Below are 10,007 nucleotides of genomic sequence, written 5' to 3'. Positions count from 1 at the left end.
GGAATAGCGAGAGTAGAGAAACCGGAAGAACCACTGAGACGCGGAGGCAGCCTAGAGGGTCCCCGGAAAGGGCTCCTGAGGGCCGGAAAGCTGGGAAGGCTTTTCGGCTCGGCCGTTATTTTTGTCTCCGCTGCTCGCGGGAATTCTCGTGTGGGCTATCGAGGTTCCAAGCGGGTGGTGGGCGGGCCCGGCGGGAGTCTGTCGGGCGACCCAGGTCAGCCCGAGGAAAACAGCTTGGGCTACACCGGAGACAGGACCAAAAGTATAACTTAACACGAGGAAGCTTAGCGTCCCAGCTGAAGCAATGGAAAGGAACCAGAAACGGGTTCCGTTTGGGCTGTGGAGGACCAAATGAGATGCTTGTGAAAGCGCTTTGGGAACGAATTGCTTTACGAATAAATGTGGTTTTCCAAACCACACTGGGCTCTAGTATCGACTGCTTGGTGCGGCCGACGATTCTGAGACGTCTAGAAACACCTGTGGTGGAGGCGGCCTGGAGCTGAAAAACCACCCCAAGAGGGGAAGTTCAGCTCAGTTCAGTTGCTCAGTCGTGTCCGACTCTTTGCGACCCCATGGACCGCAGCACGCCAGGCTTCCCTGTCCATCACCAACTCCCAGAGTTTACTCACTCTTGTCCATTGAGTCCGTGATGCCATCCAACCATCTCATTCTCTGTGGTCCCCCTCTCCTCCTGCCTTCAATCTTTCCCAGCATCAGGGTCTTTTCCAATAGGTCAGTTCTGTGCATCAGGTGGCCAAAGTATTGGAGCTTCAGCACCAGTCATTCCAAAGAACACCCAGGACTGATTTCCTTTAGGGTGGACTGGTTGGATCTCCTTGCAGTCCAAGGGACTCTCAAGAGTCTTCTCCCACACCACTCCAGTACTCTTGCCTGGAAAATCCCATGGACGGAGGAGCCTGGTGGGCTGCAGTCCATGGGGTCCCACAGAGTCAGACGCGACTGAGCGACTTCACCTTCACTTTTCACTTTCACGCATTGGAGAAGGAAATGGCAACCCACTCCAGTGTTCTCGGCCGGAGAATCCTAGGGATGGTGGAGCCTGGTGGGCTGCTGTCTATAGGGTCGGACACGACTGAAGCAACTTAGCAGCCACAGCAGCAGTGTAATGTTCTAAGCATCTTCCACAGCACCTGGCCCATGTGGATAATTGCTCTGGTAAACTCGACAGGTGAGGAAACTGAAGTTCAAGCAGATTATCTCCCCACAGCCAGGTACTGTTTGCTAGGTTGGAAGGGCCCTTCTCCCTAGTGACTCTCTGGCACCCCATGGACCGCAGCACACCAGGCCTCCCTGTCCATCACCAACTCCCGGAGCTTGCTCAAACTCACATCCATCAAGTCAGTGATGCCATCCAACCATCATCCTCTGTCCTCCCCTCTTCCTCACCACAGATTAGTTTCATCTCTTCCACAGAATTCCCTGGTTTCTTAAAGCAGGAGTCCTCCTGGCCCCCTTTACTCGTCTTACTCGTGTGCACTGTTATATCATTATATACTCAGTCACACAACTTACGTTTCCTTCACTACACTGCCTTGGTGAGCTTCCCTGGTGGCCCACCTGGTGAAGAATCCACCTGCAGTGCGGGAGACCTGGGTTCGATCCCTGGGTTGGGAAGATCCCCTGGAGAAGGGAGAGGCTACCCACTCCAGTATTCTGGTCTGGAGAGTTCCATGGACTGTGTAGTCCATGGGGTTGCAAAGAGTCGGACACGACTGAGCCACTCTCACTTTCATTCTCTAAACTGCCATCTCCCAAGGGCAAGGGTCCAGTGGGTTTTCCTTATAGCTAGTACAGAACACACACCTAGACAATTATTTGTGAATTGTATTTTTCGCTCCTCTCTAGGGCAGGAAGTCCTTTACACATGTGTTTCAAGTGACAGGATAGTAAGCATTTTTCCAATAAAAAATTCTGTGTCAAATTCTTGACCCATTCTCAGGCCATTTGCCATCCCCGAATCTTTCACCACACCTGGACTGAATTCAGTTGTCCAGCTCGAGCCCTGACTTTCCCTAAGCATCCCTCATCCTCCTCCTGGAATCACGCCCTGTTTGGCCCCGGGTCTTTGCAGATGGTGACTGCAGCCATGAAATTAAAAGACGTTTGCTCCTTGGAAGGAAAGTTATGACCAACCTAGACAACATATTAAAAAGCAGAGACATTACTTTGTCAACAAAGGTCCGTCTAATCAAGGCTATGGTTTTTCCAGTAGTCATGTATGGATGTGAGAGTTGGACTATAAAGAAAGCTGAGCACCAAAAAATTGATGCTTTTGAACTGTGGTGTTGGAGAAGACTCTTGAGAGTCCCTGGGACTGCAAGGAGATCCAACCAGTCCATCCTAAAGGAGATCAGTCTTGAGTGTTCATTGGAAGGACTGATGCTGAAGGTGAAACTCTAATAATCTGGCCACCTGATGCGAAGGGCTGACTTATTGGAAAAGACCCTGATGCTGGGAAAGATTGAGGGCAGGAGGAAAAAGGGATGACAGAGGATGAGGTGGTTGGATGGCATCATTGACTCAATGGACATGAGTTTACATAGGCTGTGGGAGTTGGTGATGGACAGGGAGGCCTGGCGTGGCTGCAGCTCCTGGGATCACAAAGAGTCGGACACGACTGAGTGACTGAGCTGAACTGATACTTCTCTAATGTTAGGGGGAGAGGGGTCAACTGATAATCTCACTGGAGTCAGCTTGGAACTTGTTGAAGAGAGAAAATAGAGCTAACCTGTGATCTTACCTGGGTCGTCATTCCAAACCCCTTTGATGAACCATTTCCATTCCTTTGCCCACCTTTTCCATCTGGCTTCTGTGTCTCCCACTCCACGAAAGCAGCACTCCAGAAGTTCATGCAGTAAAATTCTTTCTGGTCTCCAGGACTTTGTTGGAAGGCCTGGTGGGAGAGGACATTCTTGCCTTGTTCCCCATCCTCAGGGAAAGCACTCTTTCATCACATCAGTGAGTATGATGTCAGCATTAAGTGTTTGTAGGTGTTTTTTATTTTTGAGGAAGTTCCCTTCTATCCCTGTTTTCTGCGTTTTTATCATAAATGGGATTATGTCAAATGCATTTTATGCATCAATTAGTATAATCATGTGAGTTTTTCTTCCTAGCCTGTTAATATTATAGACTACTTTAATGGGCTTTCAAATATTGCACCTTCCTTGAATGTCTGGAATAAACCCTGCTTGGTAAAGGGGTATAATTCTTTCTCACTGGGCTCATCATCTTAGTCTCATTTAGTTTCTCATCATCCATTTATTAATATTTTGTGGAGGATTTTTAATGTCTGTTCACAAGAGACGTTGGTCTCTAGTTTTGTTTTTTGTACTCTTTTGGTCAGGTTTTGGTTTTAGGTTAATACCAGCATAAAATAAGTTGGGTGCTCCCTTGTCTTGTATTTTCTGCAAACAATTGTGTAGTTATCAGTGTTAATTCTTCAAATATTTCGTTGAATTCAGCTGTGAAATTATCAGGGGCTGGAGATTTCTTTTTTGGGGGGATTTTACTATGATGAATTCCATTTCTTTAAAAGTTACAAGGATATTTAGATTACTTCTTTCATATTGGATGAAATTTGGCAGTTTGTGCTTCTACAGGAACTGGTACATTTAATTTATTTATTTTTTTGGTATTTTGTTTATTTATTTATTTATTTATTGGTACATTTAATTTGTTGAATTTATGCCAGTAGAATTGTTCATAATATTCCCTTATTATCCTTTTAATGTTCAGAATATTAAAAGATGTATTTTTAAGAAGATTCCACAGGAACCTTCAAGTCAGTACATTATTTCGATTTCCTGCAAGAGGAAAGTACTACGTGGAAACAGAACTTGTACGTCCCAGGATTAAAGGACATCTGGGCAGTGATGGGGAGAGCAGTGTCTGTTGGGGGGGCGGTGAACAACAAAGCACCCCTTCTTTAGGAAGATCTACCTTCCAGAGGTCAGAAGAAGGTCACTCAGTGCTAGAGAGGTCAGGTTTTTCATTTGTTCTGATAGCAGATGCCTTAAGTGTCAAACCTGGGCTTGGAAAAACTGCTGTTCTTCTTTGGTAATCCTAGGTCCCTTTATGGATAAAAGCATTAGCAAGTGGATGCTGTCTTCCTGAGGGGAGGCTCAAGAAGGAGAGCAAAGAAGCAAATCTGTATGTTGCAAGAGAGTAGAACCTTGGGAAGTTTGTAACACCCGGGTCAGCCTTCAGGATTTGTGAAGAATGAGGACTGTCAGTAAAATCCTGAGGCGTTACTGTCCCCGAATTGTTTTTTCTTTCAGGTGAAAGGGATAAGGTACTGGCCCGTTTCATTAACTGGTATACTAACGAAATGGAGATATTGAGAAATGGAATATTGCCTGCCTCATCAGTAAACAAAGAATGTCACAGTCATCAGCAGTTGCAGCCAGCTCTGGAGGTGAGTTGGCCAGCCCTGAGGGAACTCAGGAAGGAAACCGCATCAGCCAGGAGAAGCTATCAGACTGCAGCTTCTCCTTATAGTGAGCCCTGAGGAAATCAGGGTGTGAAAACACTGAGATGCATATGAAAGGAGTGATTTCAGTGAGCCCAGACTCTTGCATCTTCCCATACACAGTTGTTCAGTTGCTAAGTCTTGTCCTCTAACTCTTTTTGCAAACCCGTGGACTGCAGCACACCAGGCTTCCCTGTCCTTCACGATCTCCCAGAGCTTGCTCAAACTCATGTCTGTTGAGTTCTGATGCCATCCAACCATCTCATCCTCTATCACCCTCTTCTCCTTTTGCTTTCAATTTTTCCCAATTGGCAATGCAATAATGTCTCTGTCCAGAAGGAAAAGGCCAAAAGCAGGAAAACTCAGCACTACTTTGTCTGAAGCTGTGCTATGTGCTGTGCTAAGTCTCTGGGACCCTTTGGACTGTAGCCTACCCGGCTCCTCTGTCCGTGGGGTTTCCCAGTCAAGTATACTGGAGTGGGTTGCCATTTCCTCCTCTGGGAGATCTTCCCAACTCAGCGATCAAACCCATGGCTCCTGCATCTCTTGCATTGCAGGCAGATTCTTTATCCACTGAGCCATCTGGGGAGCCCCCATTGTCTGAAACACCCCTTCCCAGGAACCAGGCCAGTGGCATTTTCAGCCAGCTTTGGCTGAAACGGTCTGATCTCAAGATGAGACTGAAGTGCCAAAGGCAAACTCACATACAGAACAAGGCCTGAACTGGAAACAAACCTTTACACAGATCCCAAATAAAGCCTGGAGGACCTCACACACAAAGAGGGTGTGAGCTTGGATCCACAAGAAAGATGTACCTTCAAACTCCAGGGTCAGCAGGGAAAGCAGTGAGCCCAGCGGGGCAACATGGGTACCACCTCTCCTTGTTCACCCAGTGAAGGAGGAAACAGAACAGGCTCCATCTTGAAAGCAGGACTCCATCTTGGGCCAGGCTGTGAACTTTGAGCTACATGCCCAGTATCTGTGAAAACATACCAACTGGAAAACCAGGCCCCCAGAAGGAAGAGCCCCAGGGCTCACACCTAGACTCTCTGTAGCGTGAAAGAATACCCTAATTATCTGTGTAACCAAATAGAATCATAAATTCTATTATGCTTATTGGGGTATGACCACAGGCCTATTAATTGTCCACTGTTAACTACCTAGGCTTAAGGCATATGAATCACGGGTTAACTTTGATTGTATCTTTCTTTTCCTTTATTCAGACTACTTTCAGGGACTTAGGGGAGGTGGATTTGGGCATGTACGCTTAGGGTATATAAGGTTTTCATGAAAACTGGTCAGGGTCCTTGGCTATGAGGAGACTCCGCCTTGGCCCCGCTGGTGTAACAAACTGCACTCCACTATCTGCATTGTCCTTCTGAGTGAGTGTTTCCCGGAACGCGTGGCTACAGCACCAGATGTGCTCTGGAGCCTTCTCTGGCCCCTGTAGGGAGAAGAAAAGTGACGGCCTTGAACAAACAGACTGCCAGGTGTTTCTCCAGCAAAGATGGGGTTATTCGGGGTCAGCAGAGAAGTGCAGTTCAGGATCTGCCACCGTGGCGAGCCACGTGGAGTTCTGGCGCAGTGAGGGGGAGAGCGCGCTTCTCTGGAGAAGAGGGAGGTGGGGGCTGTGGAAGACAGCCTGTGGCTGTGCGCTGGCCGAGCCTCTGCCGGGAAAGGAGAGGCGTCTTCTTCCTCTTGGGCTCTGCCGTTGTCGCAGGGGAGAGAGAGCCCATTCTGGCCTCCCAGGTCTACTTAAGGTTTCTGCTGATTAACTTTTCACACTGGGTAGTTCTGGCCCAGGATAGAATACTGCCAGGGCAGAGGGCACAGTTAAACAATCAAAATCAGTTCTCCTTTAAAAAGTTAACTTGTTTATTGTATAAAAGTCCCCATGAGAAAGGATCCTGTGTGGGGAATGCTTTGTCTCAGCTCCGTGAGGCAGAAAGCCTAGAGGTCAAGGGGGGGAGAGAACTTAGACTTCAAAACAATTCTCTTCCCTGCAGATCACAACTCCTGATGTTCACAATAAAATGACAAGAGATGAGTTACTGATGAGTCCTTGAATGTAAAATGAATTTATGGACCTGCCTGTCTGATCAAGAATTAATGGACTGAATTTAACAGAAGGTTTTCTCTCCCCTCCACTTAGAGCTGGCAGGATTTTTATTGTATTATCTATCAGCCAGTGTAAGGAGCATGTGAGTAAAATAAATGTGCAAGTCTGTAATGAATGTGAAAATCTTATGCATTTAATTGAAGCAAGGTCACTGGCTTCTTCTGGAGAGTCTCAAGGTCACTTTTCCTGTATTACAATAGGTGGCCTGTAGAAATACCGGTGAACTATCAGTAGGCAGATGGTGATCGCTGAGATATTATCTAAAGTATAGAAATATTAATACATTTGACTTTTATCACAAACTGATTACTTGCTCATCTTCAATATATCTCATAAAATGCAACACCATTTTCCCCAGGCATCTTCATGAAACACACACAAGATGAAAAGAATTGGTGCATTTGTGGACACGCTGTGTATCGACCACATTATCCACACACAGTCTGGATACTCAGCCACTGGACACGGCAGCAGCGTCTCCATTTTTCAAACCATAGAACAGAGACTTTAAGCAACTCACTGAATTAATACAGATGGAAATTGTGGGGCTGAAATTTTCAGTCAATATTGTGAACTTCACAGCTCAAGGGCAGAGAGCAGCAGGTCTGGGGGGCCGAGTCACAGCCGCACTGCATCACTTCTGCCACTCAGCCCCACCCCCCACCCCTGGGCAAATATCCCCTGGCAGTATCTTCTGACTCTGGTCCAGGGCTCAGTACCTTATTGAGAATGGGCCAGTTTTTCCCAGGGTAAGTAAAGTCATACACTTGGAGCCAGAGATTAAGATAAAAAAATATTTACAGTTATCAGTCAACAAAAATGCCAGAAGAAACAGTTTTCTAATTGCAGAAAGCCACTCAGATGATTTTCTGAACATACTCAGATAATTCAAACAACAACTTTGTAGGGATGATGAGTACTCTGTGATAAAGGACCACAGTCAGCTAACTTACACAAAAAAACAAGTCTTAATTATGTAGGTCAGACCCAAGGGTCAAGCTAGTGGGAGGCGGGCAGCAGTCAGGCAGCACTTTTCCAGGGGTCCAGCCTCTTTCCTCCTCCAGGCAACACTGCAGTCCACAGCTGTGTCTATATCCTGCACAACTGTTATCATTTCATATCTGGCTGACAATCCCAGTTCTTTCCAAGCTTTGAAGATACTTGCCTTTGACTCACTGCCCTGACTTACTTCCTCTTCAGCTTCTCAATCAGAAGTCAGCTCTTCCAGGTGCCATCTGTGTCCACAGTTTAACCTGTACCACTGGGAGGAGGTAGTTGAGTGATGCATCTAAAGAAAGTAGGTCAAAAGTAACATTTCCAAGGCCCTGGTCTGTGCATACCAGGAGGCTACAGGAGCTCCCGAGCCCTGGGCAAAGGGAGAATGAACAATCTCGAGAACAGGCTCTGTGGTCGTCCTGAGAGCAGTCACTGGGCCGTCCCTAACTCTCATCATATATCCACGGAAGAGATGTGGCCATCAATCATTACTTGATTTTTAAGGGCAACTTTTTGAAAGAAGTTACCTTGAAGTGCAATAACAACAGGGACGAGCAATGGACAAGAGCCAATTTAAATTAGTAAAGCTGAAATTTTTTTAATGGATATTTATTGAGTTCACAGGCAAGAACACACTGATCACACGTTTGCTGCTCCTTCTTCCTGGAGTATCAGACTTCCTTCTCTGCCTAACTCATCTGAGTGAACGCTCCTTTTATCCTTCAAATCTTACTCTTGCACTACTGCGTTCCCTGGCCCTCCAGGCACTGGTTCACTCCCCCTGCCTGGCACACACTTTTCTCTTGAGATGTCTTCTGTCTGTTCACAGGCCTATCTCTGTCAATTTTGTATCCCTGGGGCTTGGGTCACACAGCATAGGTGTTCAGTAACATTTGTTGAACTGAAGACTTCAAGAAAGTTGTTGTTTTTGTTCAGTCGCTAAGTCCTGTCTGACTCTTTTCGACCCCAGGAACTGCAGCACTCAGGCTTCCCTGTCCTTCAGTATCACCCCGAGTTTGCTTAAACTTGTCCACTGAACCAGTGATGCCATCCAACCATCTCATCCTATGTCATCCCCTTCCTCTGCCCTCAATCTTTCCCAGCATCAGGGCCTTTTCCAGTGAGCCGGCTCTTCACATCAGGTGGCCAAAGTATTGAAGCTTCAGCATCAGTCCTTCCCATGAATATTCAGGACTGATTTCCTTTAGGATGGACTGGTTTGAAAATTAGGTAGATTAAAATTATTATTTGAAAAGGAAGGCTTGGCAATGGAGAGGACTTTTAAAGAAGTCCATTTGCTTACAGAACAAAATGTGAAATATTGGGTAGATTATAGTCTAAGAGGCCACCCTTATGGCAGAAAGTGAAGAACTAAAAAGCCTCTTGATGAAAATAAAAGAGGAGAGTGAAAAAGTTGGCTTAAAGCTCAACATTAAAAAAACTAACACCATGGCACTTGGTCCCATCACTTCATGGCAAATAGATGGGGAAACAGTGGAAACAGTGGCTGACTTTATTTTTCTGGGCTCCAAAACCACTTCAGATGGTGATTGTAGCCATGAAATTAAAAGACGCTTACTCCTTGGAAGGAAAGTTATGACCAACCTAGACAGCATATTAAAAAGCAGAGACATTACTTTGTCAACAAAGGTCCGTCTAGTCAAGGCTATCATTTTTCCAGTAGTCATGTATGGATGTGAGAGTTGGACTATAAAGAAAGCTGAGTGACAAAGAACTGATGCTTTTGAACTGTGGTGTGGGAGAAGACTCTTGAGAGTCCCTTGCACTGCAAGGAGATCCAACCAGTCCATCCTAAAGGAGATCAGTCCTGGGTGGTCATTGGAGGGAGTGATGTTGAAGCTGAAACTCCAATATTTTGGCCACCTGACGTGAAGAGCTGACTCATTTGAAAAGACCCTGATGCTGGGAAAGATCGAGGGCAGGAGGAGAAGGAGACGACAGAGGATGAGGTGGTTGGATGGCATCACCGACTCAATGGACATGGGTTTGGGTGGACTCCGGGAGTTAAGTGATGGACAGGGAGGCCTGGCATGCTGCGGTTCATGGGGTCGCAAAGGGTCGGACATGACTTAGCGACCGAACTAAGTCTAAGACATTAGCGTTCCAATAAATTTCCCCTTGGGTCTCACTGCGTTAAGTACTGGACATCCCTCTGGTTACAGTGCCTGGGTGGAGGTGGAGAAACGTGCCCCCCCACAACTTGAGGGGGCCATGAAGGCGGCGGCGGGGTGCGGGCTCACCCCCTTTCCCCCTCTCTCTCTGCCGCACCCACCCCTCTTTTCCCTTGTGGACCCCAATGTCTTTCCAGCCAGGACAATAGTGGGTGAGTAGACCAGCCCATCCGCGTGCCTGGCTGGCCCCGAGTGTACCCCGCTCCCCGGG

The sequence above is a fragment of the Odocoileus virginianus genome, chromosome 31, assembly GCF_023699985.2.
Source record: "Odocoileus virginianus isolate 20LAN1187 ecotype Illinois chromosome 31, Ovbor_1.2, whole genome shotgun sequence".
Classification (NCBI taxonomy): Eukaryota; Metazoa; Chordata; class Mammalia; order Artiodactyla; family Cervidae; genus Odocoileus; species Odocoileus virginianus.
Note: the sequence above shows the minus strand (reverse complement) of the source record.